The sequence below is a fragment of the Cryptomeria japonica genome, chromosome 1, assembly GCF_030272615.1.
Source record: "Cryptomeria japonica chromosome 1, Sugi_1.0, whole genome shotgun sequence".
Taxonomy (NCBI): domain Eukaryota; kingdom Viridiplantae; phylum Streptophyta; class Pinopsida; order Cupressales; family Cupressaceae; genus Cryptomeria; species Cryptomeria japonica.
Window position 1 is genome coordinate 286,631,045 of NC_081405.1, and position 17,393 is coordinate 286,648,437.

Below are 17,393 nucleotides of genomic sequence, written 5' to 3' on the forward strand. Positions count from 1 at the left end.
TTCTGCAAGTTCTAGAAGTGTGTCCCAGTTTATTTCAATGATAGCATACCATTCCAGGTGTTCTCCATGGTCCATTTTTCATTCTACCATTCTTCCTTCTGCATGTTACAACAGTGTGACCGCTACCATGACAGATCAAACAAGTTGCTCTCCAACCAGTTGCCACTTGATAGCCACCACCACCTGACCAATGGTGATAGGCATTATACTGGTTTGGATTGTGGTTCACAGAGGGTTCTAGAACAACTCCTTGAGCCCTTGGAGGGTATCTCCTAGTGTTGTGCATAACAGACCTACATTCAAATGCTCTATGCCCAAACTTGTTGTATGCATAACAGTTTCCATTCTATCCATTGGATCTAGGCTTATTGTTTAGAAAATAAGGAAAATTATTGTAGGCCTTATTTCCACACACATTAGCAGTATGTCCATCTTTGAGACAATTAAAGAAAATAGGTTTAAACTTTTGCTTACCTTTATCCTTTGATGTTCATTGCTTCTTTGATGCTACATCTTTTGTTCCAGAGGTCTCACCTTCCTCATAACTAGAGAAACCAAGTCCAATGGTATTCTTTACTGGTTTTGCTTATTCAAGCTTTTGCTCTAGCTTAACAAATCTCTGACTGAATTTGGCAAGTATTTCCTTTGACTCAGTGAGTTCCTTGGAAATAGCAGCATTGGATTCCTTCAAGGTTGCATTCTCAGAAATAGCCATGTTTAGTTCACCTTGCATTTCTTCTTTTTCTATTGTTCTCTCTTGGAGATGAGCGATAAGGGCACTGATTTCTTGCTTCAGCTTAGAGATCTCATGATCTTTGTCTTTTACCAAATGTTCAGCTTTCCTTCGGTTCTCAAGCTCTTGACACATTTTGATAGTCAGTCCTTCCAGTTACCTTCTCAGGTTAGCATTGGATTCATTCAGTTTTTCAACTTCTTCAACTAGGGCTTCCATGTCTACTTCATCAAAAGAACTATTTTCAGTAAGCTCCATTATTTTCTTAGCATGCTCTCTTCTTTTTGCCAGAGAGGCTTTATACTTGACTTTGAGTTCATCATAGGCTTTCTCAGTCTGAGTGAGATGATGAGTTAGTTCCCTCATAGAGTATTCCCCCATATCTCCTTCCAAGTGGTTAGACTTATAGAAAGGTTGGCTCTGATGCCAATTGATGAATACTAAGAGGAGGGGTGAATTAGTATACCAAAAAACATTAAACTCAAACACTTAAATAGTTTAATAGATAATCGGTATGTCAGATTTACAAATGAACCGGTTAAGATAAATGCAAACGAAATAGCAAACAAAGTATTCACCCACAAGACCACAATCACCATAACACAAGAAGTTTTGATGTGGAAACCCAAATTGGAAAAACCATGGTGAGTAGAAACTCACAAGTAACTATCTGCAGAATAGAAACCAGACTGGTTAAGGTCAGACTGGTTAATGTCATACAAGGTTCTTCACTAGAACAGATCCTGTTAGGAATCTAGATCTCTGTTAGGAGATAAGTCCTGTTAAAGACTACCTTATGAGAGGATTTCAGATTCACAGTTGTGAACCACCTTGTTAGAGGATTTACAAAGGCTTTGCTAGGCCTACCCGATTAAGGGTTTCAGACTTGTCGAAGATGTGAGTAATTAACAAGTGAGTGATCTAGATACTAGAATAGTATGCTTGGTTAGATCCATGATAGCTCATTGTTAATGCATTTCAGCATTACTTCAGTCTTTCAATATCTCCACACTCCTACTCTTCACATAGACCTAATCTTCTCTTCTGTGATCGTACATACAAAAACCCTATCAACTACTAAAACCCTAGACATGACGTCCTTATAAAGGAGTCTGATTTCATGTCGGTCCAATAGGATTACATTAAAAGTTCCTAGGTTCAATGCATCTAGACACATTTGGTAACATGACACAAAATCACTGCCAAAGTGTTGGTGGATGATAACTCATCACAGAGTATACCGGTTCATACATTTTACCGATTTCCAGTTGTCAAAATGAAGACTAGAAAAATGTTAACTACCACTTTGTTCATTCATACCACTTGAGATCTTCATACTGCTTTGGTTCTTCAGTCATTTTGTGATCGGTAAACATCTTCTGCAAAACACCAATAGTCTAAAGACTATAATACATAATACCGGTTGAGCATAACTCATACATAAAGAAAGTGATCTCAAAACAAGTGTGTGTCCATCAATGACAATCACAACATCATCAAAATGCCAACACATTTACCTGTCTTTGGGGAACATGCTGTTGGAATGTCATGTCATTTGGCTTAAAGAATGTTGGGGCAACTTATCAATGAGTAATGACAAAAATATTTCATGAGATGATGCATACCTTCATGGAGGATTATGTGGATGATTTACTAGCTAAGTCATTTACCTGAATAGAACATCTACGCAACTTAGAAAACATTTTTGATAGATTGGAAAAATTTCATGTCAGGCTCAACCCTAAGAAGTGTGTCTTCGGGGTTACATCAAGAAAATTATTAGGCTATATAGTCTCAAAAAAGGGCATTGAAGTAGATCCAGCAAAGGTCCAAGCCATCATGGAGATGCCACCACCTAAGAACATCAGTCAACTCAAATCCTTGCAAGGATGGCTCCAATCAATCAGGTATTTCATCGCTCAATTAGCAGATAAAATTCTACCATTCAATCATTTTCTACATAAGAATGTACCATTCAGATGAGAGGCCAAATGTGCAGAATCATTCTACAAAATCAAGAAATATCTAATGAACCCGCTAGTTCTAGTACCACCCATAGTAGGGAAGCCACTTATTCTTTACATATCAACAACAAACATATCACTAGGGGCACTGTTAGCACAAGAAAATCAAGAAGGCAAGGAATGCGCTATCTATTATATCAGGTAGAACTTTAAATGGATACGAGCTCAATTATACATTCATTAAGAAGCCTTGTCTAATAGTGGTATTTGCTTCTAAAAATTTCCAACACTACATGCTAGCTCATACAATCAAGCTAGTAGAAAAAATTGACCCTCTAAAGTACTTACTCAGCAAAGCAACTCTCACTGACAGATTGGCTAAATGGGTAATAATTTTCAGTGAATTTGATATCCACTACACAGAGTGACAAGATATCAAAGGATAAGTAATTGTAGATCAATTAGCTAATGAACCATTAATAGATAAACAACCAATGGAGATGGAATTTCCAGATAGGGATGTTCTTACTCTTAACACCAAACAATGAACCCTATACTTTGATGGATCCTACACTCAACATGGCTCAAGTGTTGGCATTCTATTCATCACTCCTGATAGGCACACCATACCAAGATCAGATAGACTCATGTTTCCATGCACAAATAACATTCCTAAATATGAGGCACTAGTTACAAGGATCAAAATGACCATAGAATGGAGAATCACAGAATTAAAAGTCTATGGAGATTCACAACTAATCATAAATCGGATCAATAATGACTATCAAATGAAAGATGACAAGTTGCTACCATACAAATGAATGGTGGATGATCTCAAACAATATTTTGTACACATCACCTTCGAACAAATACCTAGGTTGGACAACAAAGTAGCCGATGCAATGGTTGCTATCACTTCACTGCTACAAATTCTAGAGCAACAGTCATTACAAGTTTCTGGTAGAGCAACTGTTCTCCCCAGCCTATGACCATTCTGCATCCCATGTTATCTATGCCTTAACTAGTTCTGACTCTCAGTTATATAGAACAATATATGACTATCTCAAAACCAATACCCTACCCATTGACCTATCTTGAAACCAAAACCGCAACTTTATCTGGCAAGCTACCTGTTATACTCTCACTATTGATACTTTGTACCATCGAGGTCTAGATGGTATTCTTCTTTGTTGCCTTGATCATAATGAATCTGACTTTTCTTTACAAGAGCTTCACAAAGGTATCTATGGCATACATTCAAGTGGTCCTACTCTTGCTAAAAAACTTCTACAAATGGGATATTACTGGCTGACAATGGAAAAGGATTCTTATCATTTTGCAAAGAAATGTCCTAAATGCCAAATCCATGGCAATCTTATACATGCACCAGCATAGGAACTGGAGCATTCACAACATCCTGGCCTTTTTTCTAGTGGGGACTGGACTTAGTGGGTAAAATACACCTTTCATCTTCAAATGGGCATAAGTTCATTATCACTGGAACAAAATACTTTACCAAATGGATTGAGGTGGTCCCCATGACCACAATGACTAGGAAACAAATTGATTCTTTCATTCTTAATTATCTGATCTGCAGATATGGCATTCCAAGTTCCATCATCATAGATAATGGATGACATGACAAAAACCATGATGTGCGAGAACTATGTGAATGATTCAAGATCCAACATCATTTCTCTACACCTTACTACCCACAGGGGAATGGTCAAGCTGAGGCATCCAACAAAAAAATATTGAAAATCCTCAAGAAAACAGTAAATGATGTAGGAAAAGATTGGCACATGCAACTCAATCCAGCACTTTGGGTGTACAGAACTAGCATCCTCACACCTACAAGAGCTATGCCATATTCATTGGTGTATGGATCAGAAGAAATTTTACCCTTGGAGGTAGAAATCACATCTCTCAGAGTATCTTTGAAAGGCCTTATTCCAAATGAAGACTATCAAGTCAACTAACTGCAAGAGCTAGCTTCTTGATGAAAAATGACAACATGCCTACACTCACCTCAAAGCATATCAACAATGCATGTGTCAAAGCTAAAATCACAAAGTCATACCTAGGATGTTTAAAATTGGTGATCTAGTACTCAAAGAAAATCCTAGAAATCAACAGGATCGGTAAAAGAAAGGGAAGTTTGAACCTAGCTGGTTAGGTCCCTATGCCATCATATCAACCTATGAATCAAGTGCCTATCAGCTAACAACTTCAGAAGGAGATGTGCTCGATGAACCAATTAACAACATCCATTTGAAGAAATAGTATACTTAAGCAGTCTAATGCGTAGAAAAGTAAAAAAATCAAAAACTGCAAAAAAATCAAAAAATCAGAAAAAGTAAATAAAAAGGTACAATAAAAACAACTGGTGAAAACCTGGCAACAAGCACTATTGTGAGAGGACAACTCATCTATCTATCTATACTCTTGAACTTTTATATCCACAATCAAGCACTACCGGCCATCGCTCGATATTTTATCAACATAGCATTATCTAGGATATACTTAGCATAGTCACTATCCTGGTTTATCCAAATATCACTGTACATATCCACATCAGGAGGAAAATTTAGCTAGGGGCAACATTGATCAACATTTTGTCCTATGTCAAAAACTTGTAGCAGACTCAGAACATCCTGTCCAACAACAAATCAACAATCACGAGAACACAACATTGATCACTTAAACAAATTCACAACACATGATGGATGATTTTTTTGAAGTATAAAATGTTTGCATCTCACATGAAGTTTGGACTATTTTTGCACTTGAACTTTTTTGAATTATTGGATCCTCTATATTTTCTTGATGATGCATCGAGCTAAAGAAATTCATCAAGACTCCAATATCTTTTTAGTTTTATGTCTGTGAGGCGAGCACTTGTACTATCCAAATACTTGTCTCGAGACGTGATTCAAAGCATATCACTGAAGACATGATACCACTTTGTGCATACAAAAGGTTTAATCTTATCTGTTTATATGCAAGCTGCACTCAGGTCATCTTGGTTCAATTATACCTCGACGCTTGTGTCATCTTGCAAAATAAAAAATCATTAAAATTTTTTCTCAGGTCATTATGGTTCAATTATACCATTATGCTTGTATGAATTTTCAATATATCCCAACAAATCAATGCTCAATGATGATAACCACAAAGAAAGAAAAAACATGTGACTATATAGGAATGACAAACACAGAATGAGGATGATCAATTAGTTGCATATCATTTTACAATTAGTTGCATATCATTTTATCAATTAGTTGCATATCATTTTAAAATTAGTTGCATATCATTTTACAATTAGTTGCCTATCATTTTACAATTAGTCTCACATCATTATCCATATCATACATCTCATTTTCAAGATACATCTCACATCATCATCATTATCATACATCTCATTTTCAAGATACATCTCACAACATATCAATATCATACATCTCATTTTCAAGATACATCTCACATCATTATCATTATCATACATCTCATTTTCAAGATACATCTCACATCATTATCATTATCATACATCTCATTTTCAAGATACATCTCACATCCTTATCATTATCATACATCTCATTTTCAAGATACATCTCACATCATATCAATATCATACATCTCATTTTCAAGATACATCTCACATCATTATCATTATCATACATCTCATTTTCAAGATACATCTCATACATCATCAATCATCCATCAAATATCAAATCATAGACATCTATCTAAGAATTGCACCACCATCATAAAAACATCAAGATCATATGGAAAGCATCATTCATGAAAAACATCACATGAGGATCATAGCAAATGGTGTCGTATACATATCTCAAAAATGATCAAGTATAAAATATGTCATGTTTGTCCCAAAATACAACAAAATGATCAAAATACAATAGAGACACGGTATCTCAAGTATGACTATCTCCTGAGGGTGGCGGTCTCGCAGCAGATGTCCTAGCACTAGGATCCCTAGGTGGATCCTGAAGAGTAGGCCCTTTCACAACTCTGCTCTCTATCCTCGCACCAGTCTGCCTAGATTGACTTGATCTCGTCCTTGTGAAACTAGGAACTTTGTGCTCCCTAGGCACCGCATCCTCATAATGTTGTTGGTAATACTCAGCCTCCTTGGCTATATAGGCCAAATCCCTTAGGGTGTCTCTCATCAAGCCACCCACCACCGCTCTCTCCAAGCTACTGCTCGAGCCTCAGCTCAACCCAACCACTCCAAAACTGTATCCTGATCAGTAGTCAGCTGTGTAATCTACTACTAATGCGCCAGTAGTTGTGTCTATAAATGTTGCACTGACAACTGTAAGGACCTAATTTGAGCATCCTCTCGATAAGTAGGAATCTGAATCTGGAGGGGTACCCATGTAGTGGTACCACATGTCCCTCTCCCTGTCCTTGGAGCTGGTGAGGGTAAAACATCTGACCTCCTCCTCTGGGATGGCCATCTAAAATCATTTGTCCCTCCCATATCTTCTATCACCTCTCCCACTCTCTCACCACCATTAGCTTTAATAGCCAAACCTCCCCTCACTCTATCTTCCACAACCCACCACACAACTCTCTCCACCCATATCCCTCTATCACCACCAACTCCACCTCTATCCCCTCTCCTCCCCCGATCAACTCTCCCCCTATCCCCAAGCCAACCTTGGCGACCTCCTCCACCATCTCCACTGTCATCACCTCCACCATCCCCACCTCCCTCATCTAGCTCCTCTCCCTCCTCTCCTTGTCTCCCTAGCCTCTCGGGATTCTCATCCTCATCACCATCAAAAGCGGGAATCATCTCTGCTGGATTCGATATCCTGGCCATAACATGAGCCACAAAGAGTGTTGCAAAATCATCAGTCATCCCTGTATCCACTATCCCATAGGCATAGTTCCATATCTGGCCGGCTAGGTGCATGTACTCCTCAACCGCTGCAATGCTATCAATGATAGGTCCCCACTCTGGCACATCCTACCTCCTTCGAGCATACAAGCATGCTCCCTATGGTATCCTTTGTTGTTGTCCATATTGCCGCAACACTCGACTATGCAGAAATATCTCAATAACAAAGGGTGTCTCCACCCATATCCCTCTATCACCACCAACTCCACCTCTATCCCCTCTCCTCCCCCGATCAACTCTCCCCCTATCCCCAAGCCAACCTTGGCGACCTCCTCCACCATCTCCACCGTCATCACCTCCACCATCCCCACCTCCCTCATCTAGCTCCTCTCCCTCCTCTCCTTGTCTCCCTAGCCTCTCGAGATTCTCATCCTCATCACCATCAAAAGCGGGAATCATCTCTGCTAGATTTGATATCCTGGCCATAACATGAGCCACAAAGAGTGTTGCAAAATCATCAGTCATCCCTGTATCCACTATCCCATAGGCATAGTTCCATATCTGGCCGGCTAGGTGCATGTACTCCTCAACCGCTGCAATGCTATCAATGATAGGTCCCCACTCTAGCACATCCTACCTCCTTCGAGCATACAAGCATGCTCCCTATGGTATCCTTTGTTGTTGTCCATATTGCCGCAACACTCGACTATGCAGAAATATCTCAATAACCAAGGGTGTCTGCCCTATCAGAAATCAAGACATGTAGACATAAGGCATCTCCATCCCATCCTCTACCCACACCTCATAATGTATATACAATCTCGATATGATTGTGTCAATATCATCCAGCACTCACCTCCCATGCTCTAGTTTGCCCAACTTACGTTGGACAACTATCCCTCGATATCCATAGACATAATCACACCCAACTAGCCTATCTCTATCTGCCAGTGGCCTTGCTATGGGAATATGCTCCCATGCCCACACCTGTAGCAACATAGCCCTAGCTGATAGACTCCCATATCCCAAGCAAACCACCTAATGCAGGCCCCTGTATAAGTGGACCAACATAGCAGACCCCTATGCAAATCGAGGACCCTATGTCACCATGTCCTCCAAGACCAACCCCCATCCTACTGCCAGTCCCTTCGACCTACGGTCGGGACATAAGAAGCCACCTATAAATCTTGCCAACACTGATGGTAGAGGAGCATAATCCAAATCAATAAAGTCCTGCCATAGGATCTCATACCTGCAAATATGCTCATCATACAAAATCTGATGAAGAGCCTCTATCCCACCCTCCTCAGTCTCCTCTTATGGTAAAAGGGCACCTACCATGGGAATCCATAGATTCTAGTAGCAATCCTTAGGTGTCACTATAATCTCACCTATCACCAAATGAAAGGTGTTGGTGTCACTATGCCACCTCTCGGTCAAAGCTGTCAATAAATCCTGGTTAATTATTTACTGGGGCATCTCTAACAAAGAGGATAGTCCACATCTCTCAATAATATCTCTATTTTCCTGTGTCAATCATGGTATCAATGACCACGGTCTCGAAAATTGCTCTCATGACTGCACAACCCCAAGCCACTCCTGTCGCAAACAAAACATGTCCAATATCAGTTTCCTCATACCAAAATCAAATTCATATCAACTTGAAACATTGAAAATATAATCAAGTTCCACATCATATCAATCCATATCAGTATCAAATCATTTCAACTTGAAACACCACAAATCAAATCAAGTTATTTATCAAATCCATATCATCTCAAAAAATATCTCAAGTTTCACATCCATATCAGCTTGAAAAACAACTCAAGTTTCACATCCATATCGGCTTGAAAAACAACTCAAGTTTCACAACCATATCAACTTGAAAATCAACTCAAGTTTCCCATTCATATCAACTTGAAACAATGCATATCTGATCAATTTCATATCAAATCATCTCCATATCAAAATCCATATTAAATCCATATCAACATCCAATCAACATCAACTTGAAACATTGAAAATCAAATCAAGTTATCTATCAAAAATCCAAATCAAAGTACCATATCAGAGCTCATATCGGACAATTTATCATCCCAACACACAGCAGGCACGCAAACTGACTATCACACCCATCCCGAAAAAATTGGCAACCACCTACTTACCCCCACCTATCTTCATTCATCTCAAAATCTTATTTTCCTCAACATTTTCCACTTACACACTAAATTTTTTTATCCACGCGCTAAGTTTCTAGCTACGTGCTACCTGAAATCCCCTATATGCTACCAAATGCACCCTAAGCACTTAAATGCACCTATGCACTACCTTGATCTAGCTTTGCACCACCTAGAACACCCTATGCACTAACTTTATCTATGCGCTATCCTAGTCTACCTCTGTGTTGTAACCCTAACCCGATGCGCTAGGTCACACCTACGCACTAGCCTAACCTACCCATGTGACCCCCTATTGACCCTATGTGCTAGGTCTTACCTATGCGCTACTCTTTACCCCCTGCACGTTAGCCTATTAACCTGTTGTGCTAGAAGAGCTTGATGCTACCCAACCCAACCCGGATGCTACCCTAATATCTAAAAATCGACGCCCTACCGTTTGTTTCGTATGCGCTAGGGTGCAGCACCTACGCACTAAACCATTAAAATCCGCATGAAAAATTGGCAAGCATGATTAAAAATGACAAAATGAAAAGCAAAAAGGGGCAAAAATTGATGACTTACCGGTGGTCCATACGTGGTGGGCCTTTGATACCTCTGAACGATCTCAAATTAATGAGAAGCATGGGGAATTGACATTTTGTCTTCTCTCCAAATGTTACTTTCTCCAAAGTCAATAAAATCACTTTTTACATTTTTATAAGGTAAACAAAAATTAGGGTTATGTGGTGGAACATGTAAATTTCTCGTGGTCTCACTTCTAACCCTAACAAACATCATTATCGAGAGATGAATCAAATCACCGCATTAAACATAGAGAAAATTTTCAAATGCAATAAATTTATCAAAATCCAATCCAATTTTCAAATTTTTGATTCATCTCTCGAGGGGGCATTATCAACATTATTTATCAAATCTGCGGCATGACATGAACATCTTGATACGACATCACACTGATCATAATCAAATTTTGATGACACATCATTTTTCTTTAAATCAACATGTGCACACATGTCACTTCAAAGAGGGGCAAAATGTAGACATATAAAAATGACCATATTCCTAAATGAATATTTAATGTTCATTTTATTCTCATTCCTCTGTTTAGTTAAATCTAATTTTATTAAATCACCCACATTCCTTTATTTCAATTAAATAAATTATTCAATTTATTTGTTTAAATTCACTTAAGCCTTTTATATCATTTAATTGAATAAATCATTTTATTTAATTAAATCCCTTCTCTCTACTTTTAATTAAATTCACATTTAATTAAATAGTTCACCCCAATTAAATAAATCTAACCTAATTTATTTAAATCCCCCACTTGCAACCAAATTAAAATAAAGCAATTTATTTTAATTAAATCCTATTATTCCCCACCCACTTGCATTTTCCTACATCTCCCACTTGCCTCCTAACCCTCTTCCTAAATTCTTCTAGAATCCCTCTAATCCTAATCAATTAACCTAAAACCCTTCAATTATCCCCTTTCCCTAAATTTAAGGAGGTCACTTCTCAAATTTGGAGTAAAGTCTTCCAAAGGCATTAAAGCCTTTATGCCTTCAACAAGCTAACTTGTTGAAAACCCTCAAAGTTGGAAGGACTCTTATAAATTTGTCCCCAAAGTCTTCCAAACCATTAATGGTTAACTAACCCTTAGTGGCATGGCTAGAGACTTTTTGCCTAACTCAACCCTCATCTAATCCAGGGGTCTCATCAAGAATTCATTGCTTTGACCATGGTTATTCCTTTAACCCTTGCACAAGAGTTTACCCCTTGGGTAAAAGCTTTATCCAATGCATAACCCTAACCTAACCTTAACTCTTATCTCCTAGGTTAACCATGAGGTCTTCTCAAACATTTAATGTTTCTTAATTCTCCTCTCAAGCAGTCTTATGTTGACAATTGTCACCATTTCATTGGTGAGAATTGTAAACATGGATTGATAGCTTTCAATCTTGACCCTTGATCAGATCATTCAATCCTGACCATCCATTACCCTGTTTCTTCTATAAATAGAGCTTGTCATCCCTCCATTTGAATATCCAAGTTTTTAGCATCATAATTATACTTAATTTTAACAAGCATTTAGTCTCTCTTTGTAATAGAAATAAATCTAATAATCATTTTAGAGTATTTCTATCATCTTAGATTAAATCATATAGCTAGTATATCATGTTAGGATAGTATTTTTACTAACCTTGTCATCTTATCATCTAGTTTAGTTCATTTGCTAGAATCAGGCATAAATAGGATACATTCATAATAAATTTGATCAAAATCATGCCTCGTTATTACATTTGTCATCCGTAATTCACTTTGCTTATTAATCTGAGAGAAAAGGCATTGTCTTGAGGGACCTTGTGAGATAGAGAACCATGGAACACTCCTTGGAAAGTTGAGCTATTCGTCATGGCTCCATAACTTGCACCAAGAGTCTCATGGGTGTGTGGACAAGTCTTTGAATATTTTCACAATATGATTTCATCGAACCGCTTTTCCTACATATAGATGGCATCATTGATTTGCTTTCCACAAAATATCTTCTTTTTATTTTTTTTATCACATTGATGTATTGATACATCCACTTGTGAAAAGTATTAGAAGTGGGAAGTCCTTAACTCTACTCAAAAGAGTTATCAAGTCATTGACTTCTTCAATAAAGTCACACCTGGGAAGAGTTTCTGGCCATCTAGAAATAGTTGGCCTTTAAGTTTTAAGCCAATCATCATTAATATTATGCCTCCACTTGTTAGAATTCTTGTCAAAGTAGACTACAACTGACTGCATAGTGATATCTTATTATCTCTCAATACTTGAACATTTGAACACTGAATCAAAGAACTCTTCATCAAGCTTGATTAATTTCTTTCCAGATTCATCTTTCATGCTTCTACTTTTAGGATCAAAATGCTTCGCCATTGCCATCACAAACTCAGGATCCTATGTTGACATGGGAAAAGTTGCAAGTAAGTGTATACCATTATTGATAACTGCTCCCATATCCCAGTATGAAGGTGGTTTCTTGATTCTTCTAAGAAATTCTTATAGGTCAACATGACCTATCTTCGCATCTCCAATATGATCAATATTAGAAGTAACTGAAGAAGAAGGAAAAACTAGATGTAGGTCTTGCTTCTTGAATTCCATCCCTCCTTTGTTTGAAGATGCCTATGTCATTATAACAATACTGATAGACAGAAAGAGAAATTCATTAGTATCAACATGATACATCTGTCAATTCGTTTTTGTTCATATTATTTGAACACACTCTGATAATAGTACATTTGAGATGATTAGGTTTTCTAAAAAACTACTTAATATTTCCAAAGTAAATGGAATGAAAAAGTACCATTTACGTGTGTGCAAATAAACGAATTTCAAATAAAAATATTTAAAAAAATCCATTTATAAAAGTGTAGAATGAAAAATGTAAATAGAATTTATTTAAAAATAGTCTAATTACACTTATAAAAATCCCCAAAAAGAAGTGTAATTCGGACCCATAGATCTGAAATACACATATTAAAGAAAAAGAACCAAAGTGTTGGTCAAGCCTATTAGAGTTATCATGTATTAGCTAATAATTATTTATTTAATTATTAGCCTATTATACTCTACACTTAAACTAAACTCAGACATTTAATAATATTGTTGGTATATAATAATTATTCTAATTATTAAATACACATTATCCCTTTAGGGTTTCTTTAGGGTTGCTATTATCATTTTATAAGGATTGTATTGTACTTTTTTATTTATTCCCTCTTTGAATGATAATCTTTTTCTTCAAAGCCTTTATTGCTTTTTTGCCTCCATTATTCTCTTGTGACAAGTATTTCACTTGTAGGTGTTCTTGGGATCTCTGAAGTTGTATTTCCCAACTTCTTCATGGTATTAGAGCCTACATCTCCTGCTACTTGTTCTTGATTTTTCAGAAGATTTTTTTGGAGGCTAGGGTTTCAAGTTTTTCAGTGTTTTTTAATTTTAATTGAGGGATTTTTTTGTTTTTGGGCATTTTGGGCTCAAATGAACCACATTGTTGACCTTAGAACACCCAAAAATCCCCATTTTCATGTAAAATTTGTCCAATTTGGACAACTTTGGCTCTGAGAATTTTTTTTTGTTTTATGCCCATTTTATGGGCATGAATTTCGAGATTTAAAAAAAATGACACGCTTTTCAAGGCATGAAAATCTGTATGGTCGTACTTGACTTGCGAAGATTTTTTTAAGTTTTTGGCTGCTGACATCATGCTGATGTCAGCAATACGGATTGCACAATGGCCCCTGTTACCCTCTTTGTGCCCTAAAAGAGGGGTTTTTTTTTGCTATATCTTGGGCATACGATATCGTTTTTGGGAAAATGAGATATAGTTGGAAAGTTGCTTTCGTTTACTTTATAAATTTGTGGGCTTCATCACATGGGTTTGTTGCTGGTACATTCTACAACCATTTGAAGTTAGAGGTGTTGTTTTCAGTCCCGAGCTCATATATTTTTGACAGTTTCTCCATTTTTTGCGATTCCAGTGGCATTGAGTTGGTGTTTCAAAGATCTTCACAGTCATCCATGCACTTTTTATAGATTTTAATCTAGGTATATTTTATTCATTTTTTTGTGTTTTTACACTCTGGTAAATTACTTGGGCTTTTGAGCTCCTAGAAAGTTCTCATTTGGGTGGAATGACTTGTTGTTGGTTGTTTTTCATGTATTTCTAGTCTTTTATCCTTCTTTAGCATTGTATACATCATTCTATAAGCATTTTACTTTTTGCAAACACACTGAGATAAAGTGCCATGGGGGGTTTGATGTTTGCTTTATTTTCCATCTACCTTTGTCACGTGAGTGTTCCTTCCACGACATTATCACCATGATGTGTGTCAAGTGAGTGTTCCTTCAATGACACTTTCCCTTATATGTGTTTGCACTTTCTGCTGCACTCTCAATGTTCCCGATTCTTCATCATGCAGCTTTCCTTGGCATTCAATTTCAGTGTACCTATCACCTCTCCCTTGTTAGCATTATGGGGGGGTTTCTCTTATTGGTTGTTGGTTCTAATTCTTCCTTGGTTTGTTGGAGTGACCTATGTATTCAATATTTGTTCATATGTACTAGGCAGATGTAGTGGCTGGTTACCTATGTATTTTGGTGAGATGGGATCATTTCCCATATGGAAACTCTTTCATTCCTATTTTTGGAGTCAACCTTCCATTTTTGATTGATCAACTCTTCAAACTTTAGTGGTTTTTTGCCATTTGTATCTTCAAGTACAGTTGTTTTCCTTTGTTTTCCATCCGATTCGAGTAGTGTTATTTGAGGGAACTCATGCAGATTACAGTCTTCTCTACTTGATCATCTTCTTTTTCAGTGGAGGTTCTTCATATCGACAGTTATTCTTTGACAATGTTTGCAAGTTATTCATGCTTCAGTGATTCTTCTACTCTTCTTTTGTTCCTATCTTTTGAAACATTCTTGTTTGGAGGCTTCTTCAATCCTTCACTTGTATTTCATCTCTTTTTGGATTAGATTTTTTTCCCATGTGGTTTTCTCTATTTCTCTGCTTTACAGAGATCTTTTGTACTTGGGTACCTCATCAGGCCTAGTTCTCGAGACCCAAATTTGTCCTCATCATGTAGTTATATTTTTTGCTTCATGCATTTAATTTTTTAGCTACTCCCTAAGTTCATCTTAAGGGGGGGTGTTAGAGTTATCATGTATGAGCTAATAATTATTTAATTAATTATTAGTCTGTTATACTCTACACTTAAGCTAAACTTAGGGATTTAATAATATTATAGGTATTTAATATTATTTTAACTATTAAATATACATTATCCCTTTAGGGTTTCTCTAGGGTTGCTAATATCCTTTTATAAGAATTGTATAGTATTTTTTTATTTATTTCCTCTTTGAATGACAATCTTTTTCTTGAGAGCCATCATTTATTTTTTTCCTCCATTCTTCTCTTGTGACATGTATTTTGCTTGCAGGTGTTCTTGGGATCTCTGAAGTTGAATTTCTTAATTTTTTCAAGCCTATAGACTTGCCATACACTTTAAAATTGCATGAAAACCATATAACACAAGGCGGGTTTATAAGCCTGTGTTGCACTTAAAAATACTTTGAAATGGTGTCTGGTGGGGTAGTAGACCTGACATACACCATTTCGTGGTGTATAGAAGGCCTACAACCCCACCAAACACCATGAAAGTATTGTAAGAAAACTAGGGCACAATGGGGTATTGGCAAGGTCTCCGACTTGTCATACACTGTAGGTTGAAGGCCTTGCAAACACCATAAAAGAACTGCAACATAGAAACAATATGGCAGGTCGGTGACCTGCCAAACATGACAGTATGGTGTGTGTTGAGCCATCGACCCTCCATAACTCATAATTGATACAAATACAGTGTGGTAAAGATTGGTGTCATGGCAAGGTTGCAGACCTGCCATGAACCAGTCAATGGTGTGTGGCAGGCCTACGGCCTCGTCACAAAACCACTGTGTTATAAATCGATGAATCAAATAAAACCTGACTCGAATCAAAGATCAGATTGGATAAAAATTTATGAAGAACAATTTGATAACATATAAATTTAGATAAAAGTAAAACAAAAAGGATTATAAAAACCTTAAATCCAAGGGAAAAAATTCATACTCAAAAAATGGAAGTTGAGAAACCTTCTCCTTCTAGCTACAAATTTGATCTCAGAAGGATTAAAATGAAAATTAAGGAGATAATTTATCCTTTAAAAGAGGAAAATAGACTCCTAATCCAACACTTGAAAGATTCCACAAATAACTCAAAGTGTATTAAATAAGTGTAATTCGGGTCTATGAACCCAATTTCCACCTATGAATATAGACCCGAATTACACGTAAAAGGTGAAATTATCCAAAAGAGGTGTAAATCGGGTCTACAAACCTGAATTACACCTAAAAGATGAAAATTGGTGTAAATCGAGTTTATGGACCCAAATTCCTCCTAAATTGTGAAACTTGGTGTAATCAGGTTTACAGACCCAAATTATACCTAAATTGTGAAACTTTCACAATTAATGTAAAAAAGGTAAAACAAGGAAAAAAATGCTTTTGACTACACAAAACATCTTGAAAAGAGAACTATAGATCTGGAAAAAACCACAAATGAGTAAAATTTTGTGGGGTACCCTCATTTTTGATAATGCTAAAAAGGAGGATAACAAATTGTTAGATGAAGTAGAAAAGAGGGGTGAAGAAAACCTTATATTGTAGAGGAAAAAGGATAATCAAATTACGAAGAAAGATGAGGAGATTGTTATATTCAAGAAACAAGTGGATGATGTGGTAGAATTAGTACCACAATTAATGGAATGCAGGATCCCTCCAAGGGTTTATATAGTGCATTTAAAAGATAGGTATCTAAAATTCCAATTTTCTAGGGTAATTTCAATATTAAACCCTTCCATCAAAACCCCTGAGAAATTCTTCGAAACCTATCGAGAATCTCCAATGGAGGTTAAAAATATACTTTGTGAATTGTACCTACATAATTATGTTGTCCCAGATGACCATCAAGAGAACCCACTTATGTATATTGGAGATATCCATTTGAGGGTATTTATGTCCTAGATTCAGAATGAAAATAGTTGGGGTGTGCATTTAAGATCTTA